Here is a 13,103-nt window from a genome sequence, read left to right on the forward strand (position 1 = left end):
TGGTAACCTGTGCACCCTGCAACTGATCGAAAAGGTCATCAATCCGGGGAAGAGGGTACTTGTTCTTAATTGTTACCTTGTTTATCCTTCTATAATCAATGCATAGTCTCAACGTTCCATCCCCTTTCTTTGCAAAAGTAACCCCGGCACCCCATGGGAAAATGCTGTGTCTAATGAAGCCACTGTTTTGTAGCTCAGTGATTTGTTTCCTTAGCTCTTCCATCTCGATGCGGCTCATTCGGTAAGGAGCTACCGAGATGGGCTGGGTTCCTAGCTGTAAGTCTATGGTGAACTCGACCTCTCTGTCCCTTGGTAGACCGGACAGTTCATCCGGAAATACGTCTGGAAAGTCTCGGACTACTGGAATCTCTTGGATACAAACTTCCTTCTTGGGTTTACCTAGTTAGAGAAAATACAAGATTAAGGCACTGGGAATTAAGAAAAACTTGCCATTTGGGAAATCAGTACTGAATAATTTTATTAACTTGTAAATGGCTCCTCGTTGGGAGGATTAAATACAATCTTTTTGTTAAAGCAATCTATAGTGGCATGATACGCTGCTAGCCAATCCATTCCTAGGATTACATCAAAATCCCCCGTGTCTAACCCTATAAGGTCTACCCTCAATTTCCTATCTGCTATCTCCACGGCACATGCCCTGTAGACAACCTCTCCTAACAATGTCTCCCCTACCAGCATGTAGGAGGCAATGACAGCCCTCTGCTCAGGAACTACTCCCAAGGTCTCGAAAGCTCTTTCAGTCTCTGCCTGCCAGTATTGGGCCTCTTCAAAAGAGGATCCCCCTGCAAAAGTAGAAGGGTTCAGTCTTCTGTACCTCTCTATGAGGCCGGGGTCGATCAAGGAAGGAGCGGGGTCCCGAGGTAGAGGGACTGGGGCCGGCTGAGGGTTAACTGGGGGACCCTGTGGTGGCACCTGCTGATGTGGTGGGGGTACTGGAATGTGCTGTGGCGGCGCCTGCTGGTACCGTGGCTGTGGTACCAGGTCGTACCGCGGCTGTGGCGCCGGGTGGTACTGTGGAGGAACAGGCTCCTGCCGGGGTGGCTCGGGATCAGCCTGCTGTAGCGGGGGCTCAACCTGCGCTAGCGGAGGAGGTCCGGGTAACTCCCTTCTCTCCTCTTGCCTTTGCTAGGCAGCTACGAGAGCCTCCACCATCTCAAATACTCTGTTTAAATCCTCCCGAAGCGAATTATCTTGGGCCGCTTGGTTTAGTGGGGGCCTTCCTCTCCTCATTCCCGTGTACTCGTTTTCACAAGGAATGATTGAGTAACGATATATCGGTGAGTATTACTCTAAGGCACTATTGTGTAAGGGATGGGTCCGAGGAAATGCGGCTCTGATACCAACTGTAGCAGCTCCGGAAATTTAAAATGGAATTTATATTCAAAAATATCAAATGCGGAAGCGAGATCAAAATTTCAGTTAACATCCCCTACACGAAAACAAAAAACGTGCTCAAAATATAAAAGATTAAACTAACAAAAAAAAAGAAACTCGAAAGTAAAGCTATGAGTATGACTATGGAGTCTCTAGGCATCCCCTTCCTTGTCCTCCTGCGGAACGGGCTCGGGAACCATGTCTTCCTGATCTGAAATGATTAAATAAGGAATGAGCTACACTAGCCCCGTAAGGACATCACGATATCTCAGCGTCACGGAGGTAAAGGTGGGTAGAAAACACAAAAGACCAATGGAGCATGATTTACGACAAATCCTTTTATTAATAATAAAACCTTTACCATCCACTTACCTCGGTGGAATTTATAAAACAATATACGAAAGCAATAACATTATCATAATCATGGAATCATATAAACTGTAAAACATAACACTTATCACGCCTTTTGTAATTCAATCATTACACAACATATCTTTTCCTCATTTACCAGCCTACTAATATCCGTAGGGGTCCATAGGGGTCCCGCTACCCGTTAACCTTTAACATTCGTCATCAGATTCCAGGGCCGTCCCCATACCCCGTCCGGTATGGGCGCCAAAACCATAAACCTCAATACTCCATCCGGTATGAGGGTGAAACGGGCCGTCCCCATACTCCCTCCGGTATGGGCGCCAAAACCATAAACCTCAATACCCCGTCCGGTATGAGGGTAAAACGGGCCGTCCCCATACCCCGTCCGGTATGGGCGCCAAAACACATAAGATCTCCATACCCCGTCCGGTATGGGAGACCACAATCCTGGTAGGGTTCTCTACGGACCCGGTCCGTCCACTATCTCCCAGGATATCTAGTCAGGCTGAACACATTATACAATTTCCATTTACATAATCTTTCATTCTCATTTTCCCTCAGTCAGCATTATCAATCACATACAAACAAGCAAAACGATAATTTATGCCAAACAGACAACATACAGCATCAATATCCCGATCATTCAATCCATAATCAATAAAATAGTAAAATATGCACACGAAACTATAAAATGAAAACATCGAACCTCATGCTGCATTTAAAACTGTAAAACAGGCCAAATAACAGTTAACCGACAAACACACTAGACTCGGGCTCCATTAGCGACCTTAAGCAATTTCACACATTCGTTGATTCATGAAATACCGTTTTATCATTTATTGAACTTTAAAACCATGATAGGAAATAAGGTGAGGGGTCCTTACACGTTTCGGGGTCCGAACACGGCTTCACAGTGTGCCTACAGGTTGTCCCTAATTTTCCCTGAATTTTTTTCGGGGAACTAAAACGCACTACTGGTACCTGCACGTGTTCCAAAAAATCCCAAATTAGGCCCAGGGCCCCTTTTGGCCAATATCGCAACTCCAGCACGGCGGCTCCGCCGTGCTCCGGCGACGGCACCGCCGCTGGCGGTGGCGATTCGCTCGGGTTGGCTGTTTTCGGCCGTTTCTGGTCGAATTCGGCCACACTCGCATCGGTCCCTGTGAGAAAACAACCCTAGGGCCCTCGGGGGGCCAAAAAATCACGAAAAAACGGAGCTTACCGGCGGCGGTGCTCTCGGGTGCGGCGGCTCTCCGGCGAGGTTCGTGTTTTGGTGATTCGGCTCCGGTCAACCTCGATCGGTGGTCGGAAATTTCCCCGGTGCGGCGGCGGGTGGCGGCGTCCGGCTTCTGGTTCGTCTTCTCCGGCGAGCGGCAGGCGGCTAGGGTTTGTGGTCTGGTGTGGGGGTTCTATTTATAACCCTTTGCCTTTTGATCTCAGCCGTCCATTTTGTTTTAATCTGTGCCGTCCGTTTTTGATTGAATCTGGGCCGTCCGTGCGATTGCATCTGGGCCGTCCGATCGCACGCTTGATCTGGGCCGTCCGATCGTGCCTACGCGGATCGCCAACGTGGCCCGTTCCGGAACGACGTGGTCTTGCCACGTGGCAGGTCCCGGTTGGCCGGGACTGCTGACCGGGCCTGCTGACGTGGTTTTTTTTTTTTTTTTTTTTTTTCGACCCCTTTTCGGGCGCTACAGATTTTCTTTTTCTTATTTGAATAAGTTTAAATTAAAAAAAATATCATGTTAATTGACATATAATATTTGACGTGATATTCAACTAACAATCAAATCAACATAAAAGTGTTATGTGTCAATAAAATTTAGCACATGATACAGTAAGTTAATGGTATCAACTTCTGTTAAGGGGATGAACTAAATAGAAAATTTTTCAAATATACATAAATTAATTTAATCGAAAACTGAGTTAGGAATTGATTTGAACAAAAACAAATAGTTTAAGAACCAAATCATTATTTTAATGAAGCTTTCTCTTCTATTTTCGATTAAATTTATTTTATTTTCTTTACTATTTATATATTTTATTTTCTATACAAATATTTATCTATCTTATAAGAAAATATTAATTTATAAACTGATTTTAATATCCATGTTTAATTTTTTTATTGTAAAATTTATCCACATTTTCTATATAGGACTCATTTGTAATGTTTTGTTAGTATACTTTAAAAGATATATGAAAATATATATTATAAAATTAATTTAAATCTTGTTTAAAAAATTAAAAAAATATTGATATCCACAACTTAATCACTTTTTAATTCTTATTATTGTATAATGTTCAGATTTTAAATAACAAGCCGGTTCAAATTGGGTTTTCTTGAGCTTCAACTCGAGCCACTAGGTCCTTGATGCGGTGCAACTGGTACACTTTTATTTATTGTATCTTAACCCTCTGTTTAGATCATGATGAATGGTAGAATTTTAATATATGGTATTTTACGGGCGTGAAAAAATTGTGTTTATTTCAACTTCCAATGGTAACAAATGGTATTTGACCTGTAAATTTAGGATTAATTTTTAAACTATCGAATTGGTAGTATGTGACCGATATGCTATTTGTTTTTCCTTATATCCCCATCTAATATAATTATTCTATTTTTATCCTCACAATTAAAAACTCTATTTTCTCTTCTTCCTCAATTAAGTCGTACGCATGGAGGACAAACAGCTCTAATCTTCTTCATTGATTGCTTCTAAACGTTGGGTCCTTGATTCTACTTCTGATTTGCGTTCTTCACCTTCTCGATCGGTAAGTATTTTTGTATTTTTTTTTTTAATTTTTTCAGCATCAATTTCTTTCGTTTTTTCTTTGATTTGCATGTATTTCATTCGTTTTTTCTTTGATTTGCATGTATTTCTTTCGTTCTTCACCTTCCAATCTTCTCTGAACAATGTTCTTCTTGGTTATTATAAACTTCCTTTGTTTATTTTTTTTCTTTTTTCAAAGCTTGAATCTGTGGTGGAAAAAGAGTTGTTACCCAGTGTTATTTTTGTTTAAGAACTTAGCATTTCAAGAAATTTTTACCAGAAATCCTTGCATGAGCATACTCCATTCTTAAAATGATCGCTTAGGTTAGTCAATCTGGCCCTAGACGACTTCGTTGATAAAATCACCGTAAGAATGGAAATCTTTCTTAGAGGGCTAGAGCATCTAAAGCTGAGCTGGAGAATATTCAATGCCTACTTTGAAATTATCCTAGAAATGACTCTCTTGCTGCATAAGAGAAAAGGCTAGTTGTGAAGTATAAAGAACTCAGTACAGTTGAAGAAGCTTTTTTCAAACAAAAGTTAAGAATTTCTTGAATAGATTTTAGAGATCATAAGACTTGCACCTACTAAAATAGTAAGCTTCAAAAGATCAAAAAAATTATTAGGAACTCTTTATAGCATAGCTCTGATGGTAGAATGAGGAGTTCAAATTCAGAATGAGGCTTTGGCTTTCTATCAGAATAGAACCTGTTAGGGAAGTTTGATGAAGATCTTTTGGGGGGATAAATTTCTTATTTCAAAAGCCTATTACATATAAAGATTTTTTCATATTGTAGAGGTATGATGCTAGAGGAAGTTACTGAGGATGAGATCAGGCGAACCATCTTTTCCTTCAATGGAAATAAGGCTCCTGGGCTTGATGGTTATACAACTGACTTTTGAAAGCCAGATTATAGTAATCTTGGTGGTGAGGTAACTAGACCTATTTCTGACTTTTTCATGAATCACAAGCTCCTTCACGAGGTGAATGCCACAACTATTGTTTGCTTAGTCCCAAAGTGAACCCTGAAAGAATGAGTGACTATAGGGCTGTTTCCTCTTGTTAAACTCTCTATAAATGCATTTCTAAGATCTTAGCTAATAGATGATCCCTAACAATAATTTAAACCTTATAAACTCTTGAAATAAGCTTGATGGCAGAATGACAGTCCTCACACATCCTCAAGTTCTTGATAATGTGAATTGGAGTGCCTAGTTTTGTGTTAAGCAATCCAAAAGCAATTGCAAGCTTTTTGCTGTGGTACTTGAATGTAGTTTCCTTCTCCTCATCACTGACATCAAATAAAACTTGAGAGGTATTGGGTGAGTAGCCCTCCATTTGTAACTTCTCAATGATTTTCTCCAGCATCATGTGAATTTCCTTCACTTGTGGGTGCGATCCATCACCCATTTTGAATTCATGAATGATTCCATCTAAATAAATCATATTAATTCCTAGTGTTGTTCTGATACCCCTTTCCTTCATCAATTTTCTCAACTTTCCGACATCCTCCCATCTCCTATCCTTTGCATAATGCTCCAATTCTTTCACCAAATTTAGAGGGTTCATCTCAAGCAAGATTTTCCCAATTCTTTCACAAAGTTCAACATTTTTATGTATCCTGCAAGCACCCAAAAGTGTCCCCCAAATAGCTGCATTGGGCTTCATTAACATTGAGGCAATAAGCTCATATGCCTCTTCCAAGAGCCCTACTATTCCTAGCAGATCAACCACACAACCATAATGCTCTATTTTTGGCTCAACACCATAAATTTTTTGGATTGTATTAAATATCTTTATACCTTTATCAACCCATCTTGCACGAGCACAACCATTTAAAACACAGACAAGAGTAATCCCATTTGGTCTCAATACCCTCTCCCTTTGTATTTTGAAGAAGAGCTCAATAGCATCCTTCGCTCTACCATACATATCAAGTCTTCCCATCATTACATTCCAAGATAAAAATTCCTTCTCCTTCATATTCTCAAAAACATCCCAATCCAAGTCAATGCGCCCACATTTAGCATATATGTCCACCAAATCAGACCTAAAACTGCATCCAATTTGATAGAATTTTTTCTTACATAAGCATGAATCCACCTGCCTTGATCAAGTGCCCCTAGATTAGAACAAACAGCCAGAACATTTGATAAGATAAATTGTTTAGGCCTAACTTTCTTTCTTTGCATCTCATTGAATATCTCTAATACCTCCTTATAACACCTTGTTAGCACCACTCTTTTACTACTTACTGATTTCTTTTTCCACCTTGTTAGGAAAAATTAGGGAGGTGGCCTTGGTGGTAAATCTTGCTGAACCTGGCTACACGCTCGAACTGTCATCCCTTGTTCCATCAGTTGGTTTGGTTAGTATGATTAATTCCTTGTAGGATGTAACTATCAAGACTAGACCATATTTACATTTAGCTAGTTTCTATCTGAAGCACTAATGAATTAAACAACATAATAAATCTATTTAGGGATGGCTATGGGGTTAGTTCGGTGTGGGTTTTGCCAAAACCGAACCCGTCCTAAATTTTTTTAAAAATTAGTTTTCTTTGCACTGTGTGATGGGGGAGTGAAACCGATAATTAGGGAAGCTATAACTTGCAAATGAGGTGCAAATGAGGCTTATGTGAACTCTATTAACATAGAATGAGGTTAAATAAATATTACTAGAAATTTATTCCCCAAATAGGCGAAAGTGTGTGTTAATTAACATGTATGTTATGACTTGTTTTGATTTGTAATAATTAAACTCATTGTTTTTTGTTGTTTCAGGCATTTGGTATCGTTTCTGTTCACACATTAGATAAGAAATATGAATATTTTAAGATGTGTAGTTATTTTATTATGCGAGTTTATCATACTTCATGGGCTAATAGTTCATAAAAGGCGTGAGATAAATTATAGGCTTACTCATGAATTAAGACTATAGGGAGAGAAAGCTTGAGATAAGCTTATGCAAAATTTGTTATCAAGTGATTTTTGTCGTTATATAATTAGGACGAGAGTTTCATTTTTATGAATTTATGTCGTTTACTAGTTATAGATGGTGGACTTAGGCGTACCATTCGTGCAACTGCAAAGGAACACGTACTTAAGACACTTTGCTTATTATGACATAATGAGAGAAATCGAGTCATATCTTGAGTTTTTCGACAATATAGAGATACGAGAAGTCTCATTTTCACAATTTGCTACGATGTATAGTATATATGGCCGATAAATTTATTAATCAGCCAAATAGATCACAAGTGTAACACTCCAAATTATTATTATTTTTATTAATATTATTTTATTTTATTTTAATTCTTTTTGTAATTTTTAGATGAATATAATAATTTATTATGTAATAATATATGTTTTTAATTTAGTTTAATTTAATTAAATAGAAATAAAATAATAATAATAATAAAAAGGGATAAAATTATTTTTGGGATTTAATTGAAAATAATTTTAGGAAAAGGGGTAAAAATTTGGGTTCTGATGGTATTTTTGAAAAGAAAATTAAAAATCGGGGGTCAAAACGCAATTTAGAAAACTTGCGCCACATCAGTAACCCCGGCCAACCAGGACATGCCGCGTGGTAGAGACGCTGACGTGGGAGGCCACGTGGAAGGGAGCCACGTGGGCGATTTGCGTGTGCGCGATCGAACGGTTGAGATCCATTCCCGCGCGCACAGACGGCCCAGATTGCACGCGTACAGACGGCCCAGATTGAATTGTGCACGGACGGCCCAGATTGGATCACGATGAACGGCGTAGATTCATTTCCTATTTAATCGCGATCGGACGACCCATATTAAATCGCGATAGATGGCTCAGATTAAAAGTGGAAGGTTATAAATAATCTCATCCACACCCAAACCCTAACCTTAGCCGCTAGAGCCCTCGCCGGAGAAGATAGCCTAGCCACCGGAGAACCGACTGCCGTCGTATCGGAGCACCTTTCGACCGCCAAACGAGGTAAAAATTCTCCCCTTGGCTCGAAATTCGATTCTAAACCCACTTGTGGCTAAATCGGAGTCAATATACCGGCCAATTGGCCGAAAAATGCCGCCGAAGCCCAGCAGCATCGCCGCGACTTTTCTCGATTTTTGCCTCTGATGAGGCCCTTCCTGATTCCCGTTCGATGAAATCTTTCCACCATTGTAACCACCGTTCCTTCCTCTACAGGTTTACCGGAGCAAAACACCAAATTGCGACTCGAGCCGGAGGAGCTGCCGCACCGGAGAGCCCTGCCGCCGGTAAGTTTCAGTTTTCGGTGTTTTTTCGGCCCATTGAGGGCCTTAGGGGTGTTTTCTCAAAGGAACCAATGCAACTTTGGCCGAATACGGCCGAAAATAGTCGGAAACGACCAATTCGAGGAGGATCGCCGCCACTTGCGGCGGCGCCGTCGTTAGAGCACGGAGGAGTCACGGTGCCAGAATACTGAAATTGGTCGAATAGGCATTGGGTTTGATTTTTGAGTTATTTGGGACATGTGTTGGTATCGTAAGCGCATTTCAGTTCCCGAAAAAAAATTCAAGGAACCTAGGAATTGCCCGTAGACGTAGAGAAAATCCAATTTTCGGTTTCGAATCAAGTAAGGACCCCTCACCCTAGTTTCTATCACGGGATTAAAGTCTAATAAGTGATAAAACTGTATTTTATGAATTATATAGATACACGTAATTTATCACGGTTGCTAATGGAGCCCGAACCGGACGTATTTCTCTGTCAGTTCCTGTTTGGTTTATTTTACAGTTTTAAATGCAGTATGATATCTGTTTTATTCATTCTATGATTTTGAATGCATGTATCACTGCTTACTTTATTTCGGCCTGATTTCGTGGATCTAATAATATTCTTGCCTTGTGGGTGTTCGTTAATTGTTTAAGTATTCATGTTTATGTGGGAAACGAAAAACTAAGAAAAAAATAGAAAAGGTATGTGAATTGATAAATGGATAAGTTGACAGCCTTACTAGATATCCTGGGAGATGGTGGACGGACCGGGTCCATAGGGAACCTTACTGAAAACGTTGTCTCATATTGGACGGGGTATGGAGACTTTCAATGTTTTAGCGCTTATATCGGATGGGGTATGGGGACGGCCCGCTTCACCCTCATACCGGACGGGGTATTGAGGTTTTATTATTTGGAGCCCATACCGGACGGGGTATGGGGACGGCCATGGGAATTAAGTTTGTTAAATGAATGGTTTACGTGTAGTGGGGACTCCTATGGATCCCCACTGATATTGGTAGGCTGATAAAAAGGGGGTAACTGTTGTTTGATGATTGAAATATAAAAGTATGACATGTACTATGATACAGACTATCTATGAATTCATGATTTTTATGATGTTATTGTTTTCATGTGTCATTTTTTTAAATCCCACTGAGGTAAGTAGACGATAAATAGTTTGATTATTGATAAATAAATTTACTTGAAACTTGTGCTCCATTAGTTGTTTTAGTTTTCTACCAACCTTTACTTCTATGACGACGATATAGTGTGATGTCTTTACTGAGCTAGTGTAGCTCATTCCTTACTTAATTATTTCAGATCAGGAGAACTTGATTCCCGAGCCTGATCTACAAAAAGATGGCGAGTAGTTACCTAGATGTTTATTAGTTTCTTTTATAGTCTTTCATTTCCAGTATTTTTCTTTAGATGATTTATTTTCGGTATTGTTAATACGTTTAAATTATTGTATAAGGGATATTAACCAGAACTTTTTATTTCGCTTCCGTACTTATAGTCTTTATATACATTTCCTTTTTAATTTTTTGGGGTCGTTACAGTTGGTATCAGAGCCACGTTCCTCGGACTCGTCCCTTACACAATGATTCTTAGAGAAACACCAAACCAATGAATCATTGCTAAACCCTTCCTTGTGAAATACAGGTGCAGAGAGATGAGAAGAGGAAGACCCCCGCTAAACCAAGTAGTTCAGGATGGTTCGCTTTGGGAGGACGTTGATAGAATATTTAAGATGCTGGAGAGGCTCATTGTTGCCCAGCAGGGTCGAGATGAGAGAAGGGAACTACCTGACCCTCCCCCACTGCCACAAGTTGAGCCACCACTGTAGCAAGAGAATCCCGAGCCACCCTGGTACGAGCCTGCTCCTCCACAATACCACCCGGTGCCACCACCGTATTATAATCTAGTGCCCCAGTCGTAGTACTGTCTGACACCGCTACAATATAATCTGGTGCCCCCACCATACCAACAAGTACCACCACAGGGCCCCCCAGTTTATCCTCAGCCTGGCCCAGTTCCTCTTCTGCAGGACCCAGCTCCTTCCTTGATTGACCCGAGCTATGTAAAGAGGTACAGGAGACTGAATCCTTCCACTTTTGCAAGGGAATCCTCTTTTGAAGATGTCCAGTACTGGTTGGCGGAGACGGAGAAGGCTTTTAAGACTCTAGGAGTGGTTCCCGAGTAGAAGGTCACCCTTGTTACCTACATGCTGGTGGGAGAAGCAGATCGTTGGTGGGAATTCAAGCAGACCACCTTACCTGTTCTAGTCACTTGGGAACAGTTCTTAGCAGCCTTCTATGCAGAGTATCTCTCAGAGCACATCCGACATCTAAAGGAGATGGAGTTTGTCTAGTTAGTCCAGGGAAACATAACGGTGTCGGAATATGCTCATAAGTTCTTGGAGTTGGGCCGATACTCTCCTGAGACGTTGATGGATGAGGGCAGGAATGCTGGAGGTTTCAGTGGGGCCTCCGCTCAGAGATCAAGCAACACTTATTTATACTGGAGCTCAAGACATACTTAGTCGTTCTGGCCAAGGCACAGTTAGTGGAGAGAAGCCTCCACACCCTCCCTCAGTTAGCAGGGAACCACAGACCCTCAGTTTCACTCCACAGACCAGCACCTACTGCGCCCATCCAACAAAATAAGAGGCCCAGACTGGTGATCCAGGCTCCCCCTCAAGCTCCAGTAGTAGGACGTGGTAAGATCTATTAGCATTGCGGCAGAGATCACGGGGACCGACCATGTTACCGCCTCAACAACACTTGTCGCATATGTGATACTGCCCAACACTATGCGAGAGAGTGCCTAAGGAACCAGAATCAAGGAAGACCTCCTATTCAAGGCAGGGTTTACAACCTTACCCAACAGGATACCGATGCCAACCCGAACGTAGTACAGGGTAAGTACACTATCTGTAACCATTTTGCTCATGTTTTGTTTGACACTAGTGCATCGCATTCATTTGTTTCACCTATTTTTACATCTAAATTTAATGTATTGGCTGATAAACTTGATTCGATATTAATTGTATCTACTGCTAGGAGTGCAACATTATTAGGAGAAGTTGTCTATAAGGCTTGTACCGTGGAGATAGCAAATAGGAAACTGAGTGTAGACCTTATAGAATTAGACACAGGGGATTTTGATGTAATTTTAGGGATGAATTGGCTAGCGGCGTATCACGCCACCATAGATTGTTTTAGCAAAAAGGTTGTATTCAATCCTTCAAATGGGGAGCCATTTACTAATGAATAAAATTATTTAGTACTTATTACTTGATGGTAATTTTCTTACTTGTCGAGTGTCTTAACCTTGCTATTTTCTCTAAATAGGCAAACCAAAGAAAGAGAATTGTATTCAAGAGATCCCGATAGTCCGAGACTTTCCAGATGTATTTCCGGATGAGCTACCTGGACTATTAGTAGACAGAGAAGTCGAGTTCACCATAGACCTACAGCCTGACACCCAACCTACTTCGATTGCTCCTTATCGTATGAGCCGCGTGGAGATGGAGGAGCTAAGGAAACAGATCACTGAATTGTAAGACAGTGGTTTTATCAGACACAGTGTGTCCCCTTGGGGTGCCGGAGTCACTATTGCCAAGAAGGGTGATGGAACGTTGAGGCTATGTATTGATTACAGAGGATTGAACAGGGTCACAATCAAGAACAAATATCCTCTTTCTAGGATTGATGATCTCTTTGATCAGTTTCAGGGTGCGTAGGTCTTCTCTAAAATAGACTTGCGATCAAGTTACCATCAGGTAAGAAATAAGAATAGAAGACATCCCCAAGACGGCCTTTCGAACCAGGTATGGACACTATGAGTTCCTGGTCATGCCATTTGGGCTTACCAACGCCCCAACCATCTTCATGGATTTGATGAACAGGGTCTTCAGAGAATTCCTAGATCAATTTGTTATCGTATTCATCGATGATATCTTGGTCTACTCAAAAAGCATAGAAAAACATGCTCACAATCTAGCCCAAGTTTTGCAGGTTCTCAGAAGTAAGAAGCTGTATGCAAAATTGAGTAAGTGTGGATTCTGGTTTGAGCAGACCGCCTTCCTAGGACACATCATATCAAAGGATAGAGTATCAGTGAATCCTGAAAAGGTTGAAGCGGTGCTCGGCTGGGAGAAATTGACATCAGTCAAAGAAATCTGTAGCTTTCTGGGAATGATGGGTTATTACCGCAGGTTCATTGAAGGATTTTCTAGCCTAGCGGCTCCCCTAACCCGACTCACAAAGAAGAATGCCAAGTTTGAGTGGAATGAGGACTGTGAAAGAAGTTTTTCAGAACTGAAGAA

At 41.0% G+C, this 13,103-nt stretch overlaps 1 pseudogene; it reads right to left on the reverse strand.

Annotated features, from left to right (window-relative positions):
• Positions 1-5,661: 5,661 nt before the first annotated feature.
• On the reverse strand, positions 5,662-10,755 carry LOC110821136 (pentatricopeptide repeat-containing protein At5g48910 pseudogene; annotated as a pseudogene).
• Between the last annotated feature and the right edge of the window lie 2,348 nt (positions 10,756-13,103).

The sequence above is a fragment of the Carica papaya genome, chromosome 5 (genome assembly GCF_054855325.1).
Source record: "Carica papaya isolate Zhongbai chromosome 5, ASM5485532v1, whole genome shotgun sequence".
Classification (NCBI taxonomy): domain Eukaryota; kingdom Viridiplantae; phylum Streptophyta; class Magnoliopsida; order Brassicales; family Caricaceae; genus Carica; species Carica papaya.